The 15,747-nt window shown below is 45.2% G+C and overlaps 1 protein-coding gene and 1 pseudogene across 4 annotated transcripts in view; both read right to left on the bottom strand.

Moving 5' to 3' along the window:
- ZNF81 (zinc finger protein 81) overlaps positions 1-15,747 on the bottom strand; it is a 138,993-nt gene that overhangs the window by 91,795 nt on the left and 31,451 nt on the right. The window lies entirely within an intron of this gene.
- LOC107132068 (protein fem-1 homolog A-like) lies at positions 1,670-14,246 on the bottom strand (annotated as a pseudogene).

Here is a 15,747-nt window from a genome sequence, read left to right as displayed (position 1 = left end):
TCCACACACCTATGGACACCTTGAGAGAAGGCAATGGCAACCCACTCCAGTACTCTAGCCTGGAAAATCCCATGGACAGAGGAGCCTGGTAGGCTGCAGTCCATGGGGTTGCTAGGAGTCGGACACAACTGAAGCAACTCAGCAGCAGCAGCAGCAGCATGGACATCTTATCCTTGACAAAGGAGGCAAGAATATACAATGGAGAAAAGACAATCTCTTTAACAAGTGGTGCTGGGAAAACTGGTCAACCACTTGTAAAGAATGAAGCTCTAACACTTTCTAACACCATACACAAAAATAAACTCAGAACGGATTAAAGATCTAAACATAAGACCAGAAATTATAAAACTCCTAGAGGAGAATATAGGCAAAACACTCTCCAACATAAATCACAGCAGGATCCTCTATGACCCACCTCCCAGAATACTGAAAACAACAGCAAAAATAAACAAATGGGACCTAATTAAACTTAAAAGCTTCTGCACAACAAAGGAAACTATAAGCAAGGTGAAAATACAGCCTTCAGAATGGGAGAAAATAATAGCAAGTGAAGCAACAAACAACTAATCTCAAAAATATACAATCAACTCCTGCAGCTCAATTCCAGAAAAATAAACAACCCAATCAGAAAATGAACCAAAGAACTAAATAGACATTTCTCCAAAGAAGACATACAGATGGCTAATAAACACATGGAAAGATGCTCAACAGCACTCATTATCAGACAAATGCAAATCAAAACCACAATGAGGTACCATTTCACGCCAGTCAGAATGGCTAAGATCCAAAAGTCTACAAGCAATAAATGCTGGAGAGGGTGTGGAGAAAAGGGAACCCTCTTACACTGTTGGTGGGAATGCAAACTAGTACAGCCACTATGGAGAACAGTGTGGAGATTCGTTTAAAAGCTGGAAATAGAACTGCCATACAACCCAGCAATCCCACTGCTGGGCATACACACCGAGGAAACCAGAATTGAAAGAGACACGTGTACCCCAATGTTAATCACAGCACTGTTTATAATAGCCAGGACATGGAAGCAACCTAGATGCCCATCAGCAGACGAATGGATAAGAAAGCAGTGGTACATATACACAATGGAATATTACTCAGCCATTAAAAAGAATACATTTGAATCAGTTCTAATGAGGTGGATGAAACTGGAGCCTATTATACAGAGTGAAGTAAGCCAGAAAGAAAAACACCAATACAGTATACTAATGCATATATATGGAATTTAGAAAGATGGTAACGATAACCCTGTATGCGAGACAGCAAAAGAGACACAGATGTATAGAACAGTCTTTTGGACCCTGTGGGAGAGGGCGAGGGTGGGATAATTTGGGAGAATGGCATTGAAACATGTATATTATCATATGTCAAATGAATCGCCAGTCCAGGTTTGATGAATGATACAGGATGCTCAGGGCTGGTGCACTGGGTTGACCCAGAGGGATGGGATGGCGAGGGAGGTTCAGGATGGGGAACACATGTACGTCCGTGGTGGACTCATGTCAATGTGTGGCAAAACCAATGCAATATTGTAAAGTAATTAGCCTCCAATTAAAACAAATGAATTATTTTTTTTTTGATATTTTATTTTTATTTATTTTTTTAATTAATTTTATTTTATTTTTAAACCTTACATAATTGTATTAGTTTTGCCAAATATCAAAATGAATCCAAAAAAATAAAAAAAAATTAAAAAAATGAATTAAAAAGAATAAAAAAAAAGAAAGAAAACAAACTGACATTAGACAATCTGGCAGACTGCTCAAGACTGCTTTTGACTTCTTTTATAATATAGCATCTTCTATGATACAGGCACTGAAACTAAAGCAAATGGTGGAAGAATGGTTGGTACACTATAGAAGCATTTTTGGAAGAAAGAAAAAGCAAAAAACTCAGAGATCACGATGTGTTTCCATAAAGTTACACCATGTGTACCTGCCTCTCCTGCCTTCCCTTCCATTTCCTTCACCTCTGCTTCCCCGGAGACAGCAAGACGAACTCCTCCTTTTCCTCTTCCTCCCCAATCTACTCAACACAAAGACAAGCATGAAAACCTTCATGATGATCCACATCCACTTTAGCAAAGAATCATCATGCCTTATGGTTATCAAACATATCTGTTGTGTATGTGTTTTGCATGTCTTCATGTGAAAATCTAATAACTGTATGACAAGAACTGTATGGGATGTGTTTTAGCCATTCTCATCTTCTAGGTATGCATCGTATAGAAAATATTGTGTGCAAGATGTATTGCAATGGACAGCCTATCCTTACATAGGCAGAAGATGAGTGATATTTAATATGAAATTATTAGTGTGTTAGTTTTCTTACTGTTTTACAACTTTGCTCTGAAAGAATTACATTATTGTAAGGGATACCTCACTCTGTCTTGTAAATGGGAAAACTACATATAAGCCAGTCATCAGACCTGTTTTTTAAAGTAAAAATGCTTGATACTGATTATGAATATGACTATTATACTGTATGCCACAAAAATTTTAAAACAATTCACTCATTAGCATATAGGCTGAGCTACCATAAAGCAATCATATTGCTGTTTCTTCATTATCAGGGCATGAATCATAAGTGTAAATAAATATGAATTTCTTTTTTACATTATCTTTTCATTTGTCATATCTAGTGTTAATAAAATGTAAAACATCTATAGTGTTTGTATCACATAAAACAATACTGATGTAGCTACTGACAAATAACTCCTCTTGTAAAGAGATGACATAAACTTACAGTATCAATAAATACAGGACAGTACTGTGAATGTTTTTTCTCTTCCTTATGGATTTTTTTTTTTTTTTGGATACTGCCTCGTTTCTTTATTCCAGGCTACTACACTGCCAGGGACAGTGATGGCATTTCCTGCCTTGACAGAAGGTAAGAACCTAGTCTGGAAAATAAAGAACGTCCTAACTAACACTGCAAATCCAAACAAGACCTAGTCCCCTTAGAGGGACAGAATATCCAAGGACCTACCATGGCTTCTGGAGGCTTCTGTGTAGCTTCCCCAAGACAGGGCTGGAGGAGAGGCACAGGGTGGGAATGGCCTCTTTCCTGAGCTGTGGGGGTGGCAGTTCCAGTCCCCTTCTACTCTTGACTGCTTTCCCAAGATGCCAAAAACACTCTCCTGCTGGCAGCCATGGCACATGGAGGATACCTCCCCCACCCCGCCTCCACACAAGACAATCTTGCAGGGGTGGCTTCTCCAGCAAGAGCACTTGATCACCCTCCCCACCCCCAGTGATGGGAGACCAAGATTTTGTATTACTTTATTCGACAACCTATTTCGCACATCCACCATCTTATCTAGCTGACTCAGTGGGTTAGTATGTCAATACCTGGAATTGTCTCAGGGTCACGTGGATCATGGTTTCCAAGCATCTAAAAAATGGCTACAGACACTTGGGTTGTTCGCCACAAACCTGTGTCCTTCTGCGTGATTTGTGAGGCAGAGGTGACCTGCAGTTTGAACTCAGAAACTGAAAATCAACCCCCAAACCAACCAACCTATTAATAGCTCTTGTTGGGTGGGAAGTGGCTGGCAAGCCGCTTGCTCCTTGTTTGGAAAATGACTTCTCTTTCTAGTGAGAATGGGAAGTAGGGCGGCCCAAGTAAAAGGCTAATGAGTCAAGTGTTCAGAAATGTACGGTCACCCTTGTTTGGGGGACTGTTACCTTCTAAATTCCTCACAAAATATAGCTCACCCTTGCTGGCCGAGGCCATCTCAGGCAAGATAAAACCTTGCTACATGAAATGAACTTAGGGAGCCTGACACCAAAATCTTTTTTAAAAAGTGGGAGAGGGAGGTTGGGAGGAGGGTTTGGAATGGGGGAACACATGAATACCCGCAGCTAATTCAAGTCAATGTGTGGCAAAACCACCACAATATTGTAAAGTAATTAGTCCGCAATTAGAATAAATAAATAAATTTTAAAAAGTGTAGACAAGTAAAACCTTCTGCACCACACATGTAAGCTGCCGATGTTGGTGCTCAGTTCTCTTGGACTCTTTCCGACCCCATGGACTGTAGCCCACCAGGTTCCTTTGTCTGTGGGGTTGCTTCTCCAGGCAAGAATATTGGAGTGAGTGGCCATTCCCTTCTCCAGGGGATCTTCCCGACACAGGGATGGAACCCACATCTCCTGTGTCTCTTACACTGCAGGTGGGTTCTTTACCACTGCACCACCTGGTAAGCACCAACTCCTCTCCGCCAGGTAAATAAACAGAACACCAAGCCACAAAAGCTACCCAAGGGGCTGGTGGCTCGGGGAAGAGTCCAACCCACAGCAGGGCAGAAGGAGCAGGTGCAAATGTGCCAGAAATGTTGATTCTCCCATTTTGCCCCCTCAGGGCCTCCAGTTCTAACACTGCCCTGGGTAGCTGGGTCTATCTGGTTTGATACATAAAAGGTAGAGGTCAAACCCAACTCTCAGCTTCTTGTATTTCTAGTAGGGAAGGAAGGCAATGGCTTCAATCCCTCTGCCACAGGGCAGAGCCAAGATTCTCTGAAACTCAGGCAGATGGGACGTGTGGGAGGTTGAGCATCTTCTCCTTATGGAGCATGAGTGTGCTAACCCCTAGAAAGAGTCAGTTCTCTGAGCACATGGTCTGGAAGCTTCTACCACCAACAGCTCATTGATTCTTGTCCCCTCTCCCTGATAAGGGGAGGGGGCCATGGAGACCCGTGAACTCTTCCCTGGTTTCCAGCCACCAGAAATGGTCTCCAGAGACGGGGTGGGGACAGGTATGGGCCCTGGCCCTGCTGGGTTCTCCTCTCCAACCCCTTTCAGTACAGCTAGATGAAAGCCTCTAGCTCTTAGGGAATGAAGCCCTTGAAAGGGATCTTGTTCTTGTCCAGAGTGCAGGCTGAAATACACTACAGGGTCACAAAGTTGAAGGGCTGAGTGGTGCTCTTGGCCAGCAGCTTCTCATGTAGCAGCTCTTAGGCTGTCTTCTTAAAGGGGGTGGTGGTGTCCATGTGGGTCCCTGCCTCTATCAGGGCATTCATGATCCCAGGCAGTTGTTCTGCTTTGCAATGTGCACTGGGGGTGTTGTTGTCAAAATTGCGGCTGTCTAGTTGGCCCTGCAGTCAAGGGCACCTTGACCACCTGGATAGAGGGGAATGTGCCCACTTAGAAGGGAACCACATTTGTGGTTGGTGTCCACCGCCATGTGCAGGAGTGAAGACATTCTTGCTGTGATGGGCACACTTGAGCAGTAGCTCTGGTGCTTCATGTCCTCCTGATCCGGCCTGCACTCCACTTTCTCCAGCAGGTAGAACAGGTAGAGGATGATGGCCAGGGCCGTGGTGAACTGGGCTGAGTCCCTGGGCTCCTTGGGCCCGCTCAACTTTCCAGACCTTTGCACAGCACCCACATTAGATCTGCAAAGCCATCTGGCGTACTCAGGCTGCCCCTTGGCCAAGCAGTTCTTAAGCAATTAGGAGAAGAGTTCATCAAAGGACAGGAAACTTCTAGCGGTCTGAGGCTCCAGGTTGTTCTCCTGCATGTCCAAGGTGTACTTCCACTAGTGGATGCAGCACTAGATGCTGTCCAAGTTTGCCTACACCACATCCTGGTAGCGCATATAGTGGGAAGTGTCCAGGTGGGAGGGACCAGGACCGCTCTCAGGTCAACAGTGCCTGCATATGCTTCTCATTCCCCTGCATGATGAGTGCCTCCAATTCCTTGGTGGTGTTCACCTCCCTGGAATAGTCAGAGGCGAGGACTCGGGTTTAGGCAGATATATGTCCCCTGGTGACGCAGCTCCATAGCCCCCTACCAAGAGTTTCAGGACCCCAAGCAGATCCCATTTCTTAGCCATGTAGGTGGCTCCCAGCAGCTCCAAGGCTGTCAGGCAGCTTCCCAGCTGGTGCTCAGGTGTTCCTCCTGGGAAGAGCTGCAGCAGCAGGCACCCTGGGGCTACACACATGCCTGGCTGGTGGAGGGGCCTTCTTGGGCTATCCCTGGCCACGTCTCCTCCCCAGCAGGCTGCTCCTGGCTGAGGTCCTCCACGATGCTGGTGTGGTCTGTCATGTGGGCAGCCAGAGGTGGTGTTACGCCATAGCCATCCCATTCCCTGTGAGCCTGGCACCCAAACAGCAGCTGCAGGATACCCAGGCTGCAGGCCTTGGTGCAGTCACACAGGGCCACACTGTCCTTGATGCTGCACAGGTGCACCTGGGCACCCTGCAGTAATAGATAGCGGGTGATCTGGCAGTGGCCTGTGTAACAGGAGATCATGAGGCACGTGTGCCTATGTCGGTTGGTCACCTCCAGGTCCACCTGGTGTTCGTCTGCTGAGTAGCACAACACCTCCATGTGCCCCCTGAAGCAGTCAGCGCACAGGTGCTTCATGCACGTGCGCATGGTGTAGCTCACCAAGGCTCCACAGTACAGCAGGCCCTGCACCAGGTCCAAGGGGTCAGTGGCCTAGGTGGCCCAGGGTGGCTGCGCACCCTTGATGGTCTTGTCATTGAAGTGTACCAAGCCACCCGCCTCCAAGCTGGCACTGCACGGTCCACCTTACTCAACCACATATGCTGCTGCTAAGTCGCTTCAGTCGTGTCCGACTCTGTGCAGCCTCATGGACTTCAGCCTACCAGGCTTCTCCATTCATGGCATTTTCCTGGCAAGAGTACTGGAGTGGGATGCCATTGCCTTCTCCACAACCACATCTAGGTGGCTGTAATGGGAGGTGATGACAAGCGGCATCCCCACCTTAACCCCCGACCCCTTTCCCCCATTGGCCAACTCGCCCATCAGCTTGTCCAGCTCCTCCCTGTCCAGCCACTAAGCAGCCTCTGAAGCATCTACCACGGACTGCGTTGTATATGGTGGTGTGGAGGTCCACCATCTGGGCCTCCGCCAGGACATGGGCTGGCACAGGGAAGGTTAGAGGGACAGGGGACTGAGGACTGAGCCCAGAGGGGCAGGCTGCAGCCTTCACCATCTCCCCCACTTCCATCCTAGGTGCATCTCCTTATCAATTTTCTTAATAACATTTTTTTCTCCAGCTTACTTGAAGAATACAGGATATAATGCATGGGTGTGAGTGTGTGATCAGTCGTGTCTGACTTTGTGGTTCCAGGGAGGCTCCTCTGTCCATGGAATTTTTCAGGCAAGAATACTGGAGTGGGTTGCTATTTCCTTCTCCAGGGGATCTTCCCCATCCAAGGATCAAACCTACCTACATGGCCCATCTATTACACTGGCAGGCGGCTTCTTTACTGCTACCACCCAGTTAATGCATATAACATACAAAATAGGTGTTAATCAACTGTTTGTGTTAACTGTAAGGCTTCCAGTCAATAGTAGACTTAGTAGTTAAGTTTTGGAAGAGTCTAAAGTTATACTTGGATTTTCCACTCAGAAGGGGGTTGATGCCCCTAACCCCCACGTTGTTCATGGGTCAGTGGAACTGTCATTGTGGCTTCCACGACTGAATATGTCACTGGGACAGTGCTTTGCATGCTTGTTCTAGGAAAGCTGGATAAAAACCAAAGGGAATTCTTTGGTTCAGGGACTGCCATGTGCAGAGAGATGACAGCAGAGTGTGCAATTCACTCCCCAACTCATCTCCCTATCCTCTCACAGGTGACGGAAGAGGAACAGCAGAGACTCCCTGGAGGACAAAGAGAAGTCACGGCCTTGATTAAGACTAAAATGTGGCAGGTAGATTATGACAGTAAAGCACCAATAGTACGGCCAGTGGAAAAAACTAGCAGGGGGTGCAGGCTCACTGTGGATTACCGCCAATGGAATGTATGTCGCTCCGGTGGCCCTGGCCGTTTGAGACATTGTGACTGTAAATGAACACACAGCACAGACTGACGGCACTGGGAGTGCTGTGTCGACTGCCTAGGCCTTCTCTTCTGTCCCACTGGACTTGGAAGACACTCCTCCATGGGTCTCTTGTGCTCCTACACATCTTGCTGAGTGTGACAGGAAAGCAAGACCCCAAGTGCTCTTTCCCTGGCATTTCTCAGGTTTGTGCTTACAGCAAATGATTCTGAAACTGGTTTCCAGGCTGCTGTTAGGCAGCCAGGTGCCCAGGCTCAGGGGTCTTTCCTGTAATGCAACTCAGTGCACATGCAGGCATTTGTCAAGAATGATCTGAGTCACCCCTGTGGGAACTTGGGCTTAGGGAACTCACAGCCTATAAGGTTTAAAAAAAGGAACCTTCCCTGTTGATATAAGAGAAGAGACCTTTCCCTCCTTCACTTTTCTTAGAACATTTCCTTGATAAAACTGGTATTTGTAAACATTCCTCTGTCCCTTGGATATGTATGTAAATTTTAAAAGGGAAAATAAGCCTTCTGTCAGCATTACAACCCAGGAATATTTTTCTTATGGGCCTGGGGGCCATCTCCTTGAAATATAAACACCAAAGAAGACAGTGCTCTGTCTCACTGTCATCCTGGGAGCTTAGCCTGGGGGCCTGGCTGTAAGCTGGAATTGCTGCTGCTGCTGCTGCTGCTAAGTTGCTTCAGTCGTGTCCGACTCTGTGCGACCCCATAGACGGCAGCCCACCAGGCTCCCCCGTCCCTGGGGTTCTCCAGGCAAGAACACTGGAGTGGGTTGCCATTTCCTTCTCCAATGCATGAAAGTGAAAAGTGAAAGTGAAGTCGCTCAGTCATGTCTGACTCTTCACAACCCCGTGGACTGCAGCCTACCAGGCTCGTGCATCCATGGGCGTTTCCAGGCAAGAGTACTGGAGTGGGGTGCCATTGCCTTCTCCGAAGCTGGAACTACTTGCTTGTAATAAGAGACAGGAGAATTCTGATTTGCCTTTGGATAAAGGCAATTAACCTGGCTTCCCAGGTGGTGCTAGTGGTAAAGAACCCATCTCCCAATACAGGAGCTATAAGAGACACAGGTTTGATCCCTGGGTCAGGAAGACCCTCTGGAAGAGGGCATGGCAACCCACTCCAGTATTCTTGTCTGGAGAATCCCATGGACAGAAGAGACTGACAGGGTAAGGTCTACAGACTCTCAAAGAGTCAGACAAGACTGAAGTGACTTAGCAGGCAAACAAAGGCAATTAACTGGCACAGATGCCACTCCCATTACCAGCTGAGCTTAGGATGAACCATGAAAGAATGTAGAGAAAACGGTGCTCTCAGGTCCTCTTGTAGGACCACTAGTTGTCATTCATCTTAAGAACATGCAGGTACTGGACTGTATCTGCTCAGTTAAACAAATGGTTGATTTCTTGCTATCTTTGCAGTCTGATTAGCAGGTTGCCCATGATGCCAATCACTGTCTGGTTTAATACTCAGTAATGAAATCATTCTACTTCTATTCTACATTTGTGGAGAAGATTTCCTGGGTTGTCAGGAGATTGTATTTTTAATTTTCCACAACAGTATGCTGCTGCTGATGGGATGGCCTGAAAGTTCCTAAACTAAGCAGACCAGTGAAGGTAAATTATCAAATGCCTCCCTCTTAGCGCTTTGCTCTTTTCAAATACTACCTGGATGGATCCCACTCTCCAAATTCTAGATTTTCTTTTTGAGTAAACATGCATAATACAGGACCTAAAAATCCATCAGGGTCACCATCAGCTTTAATGGTGGGAAAGATGGAAAGCCCAGATGTTGCCTGCAGATCTTCTCTCTTGAATGGCCAATACAGCTCTGTATGACATTTGGAAGGGAATCCATTTTAAAGGAAAATGCAGGCTTATATTGACCTGAGAAAGCTTTCTTTAATTTGGATGAATTAACATATACAGTGGTTTTTATTAGGACCTCATCCTCAGGCTTCCCTGGTGGCTCAGATGGTAAAGAATCTGCTTACAATGCAGGAGACCTGGGTTCGATCCCTGGGTCGGGAAGATCCCCTGGAGAAGGGAATGGCAACCCAATCCAGTATTCTTGCCTAGAGAATCCCATGGATGGAGGAGACTGGCAGGCTACTGTCCTTGGTGTTGCAAAGAGTTGGACACAACTGAGCAACTAAACAATTGCACTTCATCTCCAGCAAAGGAATTACTCATGTTTACAGGATGAATATCATCCTAAGAAGAAGGTTAAAAATTATTTGGGAAGATGGAGGAAATGGGAAAATTAAAGTCACTTTCTCTTTCACCAAACCCTCCTCCTCCTTTCTCTGCTGTCTCCCCTCCTTTTGCTCCCTTTCCATGGCAGCTCTTCATCTTCAGGCCTCAATCTGACCCCTAGTAAGGGTGAAGCTATGACCTTTGAGATGGGCAGTTAATCAGCAGATTTCCCTGCAAAGAGGGACAAGGAGACAGTAATGAATTATCTGCCCCGTGTGAGATGTGTGTTTGTCTCATGCCCTAGCTCTGATTTGATTTCATGCTTAGCCTAGATTTTGACCTTCAAGATTATTTTCTTATCCACGAACTGTATAGCTAGGAAAGCAGAGATGACAAAGCAATATTATCAAGGAATAACTGGGAACTTGGATAAAAGAATGTGTCCCCCGCCCCTCTTCCCACGGTGGCTACAGGATGGAGAGTGGTTGCAGCAGTCACTTAGAAAAGACAAACAACAAAGGTGCTAGGCTGAAATATACAGTATAGGAAAGGAAATCCAACAGTCATCTAATTCTACATTTTTCCTGACTCAATGACAAGATAGCTGGCCTTCCCTAACCACTTTGCCAATAAAGCTGATTCACTATGTAGCTACCCAGACTTGAAGCAGTATGAATCTACATGACCTTCAACTCTCCAACATTTTTCATTGAGGCCTTCTTTTCGTGTGCCCAGGGAAGACCCACAGAAGTTTGCACAAGTACTTGGCAGTGTGTTTTCAGTTTACAGCCCCACACATGGGGATGTGCCCTGGTTGCTACACAGAATTCTGCAACAGGATTTGGTTATATGATTAAGCAGCAGGCATGTCAGGACTGGAAGGTAACATACCACATCAGAGGGAATTGTGGCCAAAAGACACTGACTATATGCCACCTCCCACAACCATGGAAGAACTAATGGCTTGAGGGGCCCACTGAGAGGGCCTGCAAATGGCCGTACTTGAAGCCTTTCTGCTAAAAGTGAGCTGGGAGAAATCAAGGCAGTATACTCGGAAGACTAGTGAGTTCCCTGTTGATTTTCATCGGCAGTTTGTTGATACTTTCTCAAGATTTACCAGCATGGATCCAGGGCAGTGTTCTGCTGTACTTTTGTGTCAACATAGGACAGTCTATTATATAAAACTTAGCAGCAGCTGCTCAGTTTTGGGATAATCTAGAGAAAGTGGAAGAAGAAAAGAAGCAGTTAAACAGCCCAGCAGGCTCCTCTGTCCATGTAATTCTCCAGGCAAGAATACTGGAGTGGATTGCCATTTCCTACTCCAGGGGATCTTCCCTACTCCAGGGGATCTTCCTGACCCAGGGATGGGATCCAGGTCTCCTGCACTCCAGCTAGATTGTTTTTCATCTGAGTTACCGGGGTAGGCATGTTTGGCACTTGGTTACAACTATTTTTCAAGGGAAGAACCCCTACTCTGGACAACATGTGAAGGGAGCCAAGGTAGGTGGCAAAACTGTATGCCATTATTACATGAGGCCAAGACACTTAAGAGGGACTGTAGAAAGAGACTCCTGAGAATGCAGACCTTGCAGGAATAAGGAATCAGGAAAGGCCAGGACAAAACCCTCAGCTAGGAAATAACAGCCAAAAGGCTCAAAATTAACTTATTGAAGGAATCTTGGAGGTAGAAACTGGTGAACCACAAGTTTCAATACCTTGCCCTCAGGCTAATCTATGCTTGCCTTTTCTGAAAAGTATCAGTGCTGGAAAAGATTCTTGAGAGGCCCTTGGACAGCAGGGAGATCAAACCAGTCAATCCTAAAGGAAATCAACTCTGAAATGTCATTGGAAGGACTGATGCTGAAGCTGAAGTTCCAATATTTTGGCTACCTGATGCAAAGAGCTGACTCATTGGGAAAGATCCTGATGCTGAGAAAGACTGAAGACAAAAGGAGAAGGGGGCAGCAAAGCATGAGATGGTTAGACAGTATCACCGACTCAAGGGACATGAATTTGAGGAAACTCTGGGAGATACTGAAGGACAGGGGAGCCTGGTGTGCTGCAGTCCATGGAGTCATAAAGAGCCGGATACGACTTAGCGACTATACAAAAACAACTGGTGCTGTTTATTCTGCAGTTTCCTGAGAAATGTGTCACTTTCCATCTAGTGGTGAGTCGATAATCACCACTGAAGTTTGGCATTTCAGATCAGCCTTCTACTCGCTCCTTTTCTTCCAGTTTCCCACAAACACAGGTCCTCTGATGACAAGGATGCTTTCTCACCTTCTCCTGTAAAACTACTAGCAAGAGATATGCTTGCAAATTTTCTGTGCAGGATAAAAGCTACCATATTCTGTAAACTAGATGGAATGCTTATGGCTATCCCACCTGGTTTGGTTATTTATGTGCCTTCAGAGAGGAAAGGGGCATAGGAAAGAGGGTTGTGCCAGAAAATTACCCCAAATGGAAACAATCAATATATGACTTTGGGCCCTAGAGAACAATGATACTGGTTTAATTCAAGATACAGAAGCTTACCAAAAGGATAAGCTATGGCCATGTGTAAAACAATATCCTTTGTTGAAAGCCCAATTCAAGGGAATAAAATCAGTTATAAAAGAATTAGAAAAGCCAGGAATAATTTTAAAAAGGAAATTCACCCTCTTATTCATCCATACTTCCAGTAAAGAAGGAAGGTAAATTTGATGAAGATGGACAACCACCATGTAGATTGACACAGAGTTTAGAGAAGTAAATAAACCTGTTGTTCCATTAACTGCTTCAGTTTCTAGCCCTACCAGCTATTCTGACTTCGGGACCATAGTTTGTAAAGTTTTTCTCAGTGTTTTGCTCTTTTTTATGTTTCTGTAGCTAATGAATCTAAATTATTATTTGCTTTTACTTAGTAGTATGTGCTAAGTCGCTTTAGTCGTGTCCAACTCTTTGCAGACAGTCCTGTGGACTGTAGCCCTGCAGGCTCCTCTGTCCATGGGATTCTCCAGGCAAGAATACTGGAGTGGATTACCATGCCCTCCTCCAGGTGATCTTCCCAACCCAGGGATTGAACCTGCGTCTCTTACGTCTCCTGCATTGCCAGGCAAGTTCTTGACCATTAATACCACCTGGGAAGCCCTGACTCCAGTATTTATGGCAAAGAATTACTCGTGGGTTCCAAGACTCTCTATTGTTTTCTCTAGACACTCAGAGGAAAGCTAAGGGGAATCTGGCCCATGGAGGGACATCTATAATTATTCACTATGTAGATGATTTTATGGTAGCCTCCAAAACTGAAGAGTAACACAAAGCTGGCATTTTGGCTTTGTTACAATTCCCTACTTCAGTGGGGCACAATGCCTCCCTAGACAATTTCAAATACTGCCAAACTGAAGGAAAATACTTGTATCTGTTGTCAGGTAAGGCTGTAATTTAGCAGATCAAGGAGCCTATTACAATAAAATGACTTAATTTGGGGCACAGGTAGGGCATTGCAGACAGTGGATCCCAGCTTCTGCAGAGAGGGCAAAACTTCTGGTGGAGTACTAACCTAAGGCTCTGATTTGGCCCTTAGAATTTGAAGAGGTTTCTGAACAGCTGAAACTGACTACAGTCTCTCCTGCAGCTTTAAGGATTCCAAATTTTGAAAAACTTTCCCACTTGTTTTGTCATGAAAATAAAGGCACTGCTAGTGGAATTTTAACTCAAAAGGTAGGATTAGACTATAGACCAAAGGCACCTTTCTCAGTTCTTCTGGAGACTGTGACACTGTGAGTGCATGGATGTCTCCAACTGGTAGCAACAGCCACCACACTTAGTGAAAAGACACACACCCTTGCCCTGGGTCACTTACTTGTACCTCTCACAGGCTGTGACAGCTATCCTACAAGTGCCTAAGATTCAGCACTTATCACTATGCCATTTGACTAACTGTGAATAAGCATTACTGTCCAATCTGAATCTTGTACTTGGAAGATGCAATCTTTTTTTTATATTCCTTTTTTTAAAAAAAACTTTATTGAAGTATAGTTGATTTACAATGTTGTGTTATGTGTTAATATCTGCTGTACAGCAAAGTGCTTCAGTTATACACATATATATTCTTTTTCATATTCTTCTATTATGAAGATATATCACAGAATACTAAATATACTTTGCTGTCTTATACAAAAGGATCTTGTTGTTTATCCATCTTATACATAATAATTTACATCTGCTAACCCCAAACTTCCAACCCTTTTTCCCTCCCCACCCCCACCCCATTGGCAACCACAGCTATGTTCAAAAGATGCAATCTCCTAGACCCTGCTACTCTTTACCAGTTCCTAACCAAAGAGATGACCACAAGTGTACAATGGTGGAAATTCTCTGGCAGTCCTGTGGTTAGGACTTCCACTGCAGGGGGCATGGGTTTGATCCCTGGTCAGGGCACTAAGATCCCGCATATTGAGTAGTGTGGCAAACAAACAAAAATCCAAAAGACAAACAAAATTAAAAAAGATCAAACAAGCGTACAATGGTAGTAGCAGAAGACACTAGGCAGCAACTGAATTTTTCTGATACTTCTGTTCAAACTGCATACTTCAGGGAATTCCCTGAGGGTCCAGTGGTTAGGACTCTGTGCTTACACTGCGAGGGGGGGCCAGGTTCAATCCCTGGTTGGGTAACTAAGATCCTGCAAGCTGCGTGGTGCAAACAAAAAAAATTGCACACTTGATAATGTTTACTGATGTGCCACGCATCCAAGATGAAAAGAGTCCATCTCGAGGCTTCATATGCTGGGGTGACTGCTCAAGAAATCTTGGAGGATTATGTTTTGCCTGGAATTTAATCTGCACTAACAGCCAGGTTTAGAGAAGGCAATGGCACCCCACTCCAGTACTCTTGCCAGGAAAATCCCATGGATGGAGGAGCCTGGTAGGCTGCAGTCAATGGGGTTGCTAAGAGTCGGGCATGACTGAGCAACTTCACTTTCACTTTTCACTTTCATTCATTGGAGAAGGAAATGGCAACCCACTCCAGTATTCTTGCCTGGAGAATCCCAGGGACAGAGGAGCCTAGTGGGCTGCTGTCTATGGGGTCGAACAGAGTCGGACATGACTGAAGTGACTTAGCAGCAGCAGTAGCAACAGCCAGGTTTACCCTGCTTATTTAACTTATATGCAGAGTACATCATGAGAAACGCTGGGCTGGAGTAAGCAGAAACTGGAATCAAGATTGCCAGGAGAAACATCAATAACCTCAGATATGCAGATGATACCACCCTTATGGCAGAAAGTGAAGAAGAGCCTCTTGATGAAAGTCAAAGAGGAGAGTGAAGAAGTTGGCTTAAAGCTCAACATTCAGAATACTAAGATCATGGCATCCAGTCCCATCACTTCATGGCAAATAGATGGGGAAACAGTGACTGACTTTATTTTTCTGGGCTCCAAAATCAATGTGGATGGTGATTGCAGCCATGAAATTAAAAGACGCTTACACCTTGGAAGCAAAGTTATGACCAACCTAGACAGCATATTAAAAAGCAGAGACATTACTTTGCCAACAAAGGTCGGTCTAGTCAAGGCTATGGTTTTTCCAGTAGTCATGTATGGATGTGAGAGTTGGACTATGAAGAAAGCTGAGCGCAGAAGAATTGATGCTTTTGAACTGTGGTGTTGGAGAAGACTTGAGAGTCCCTTGGACTGCAAGGAGATCTAACCAGTCCATCTTAAAGGAAATCAGTCC

Source organism: Bos taurus, chromosome X (genome assembly GCF_002263795.3).
Source record: "Bos taurus isolate L1 Dominette 01449 registration number 42190680 breed Hereford chromosome X, ARS-UCD2.0, whole genome shotgun sequence".
Classification (NCBI taxonomy): domain Eukaryota; kingdom Metazoa; phylum Chordata; class Mammalia; order Artiodactyla; family Bovidae; genus Bos; species Bos taurus.
Note: the sequence above shows the minus strand (reverse complement) of the source record. Positions and strands in the feature narration are given on the sequence as shown.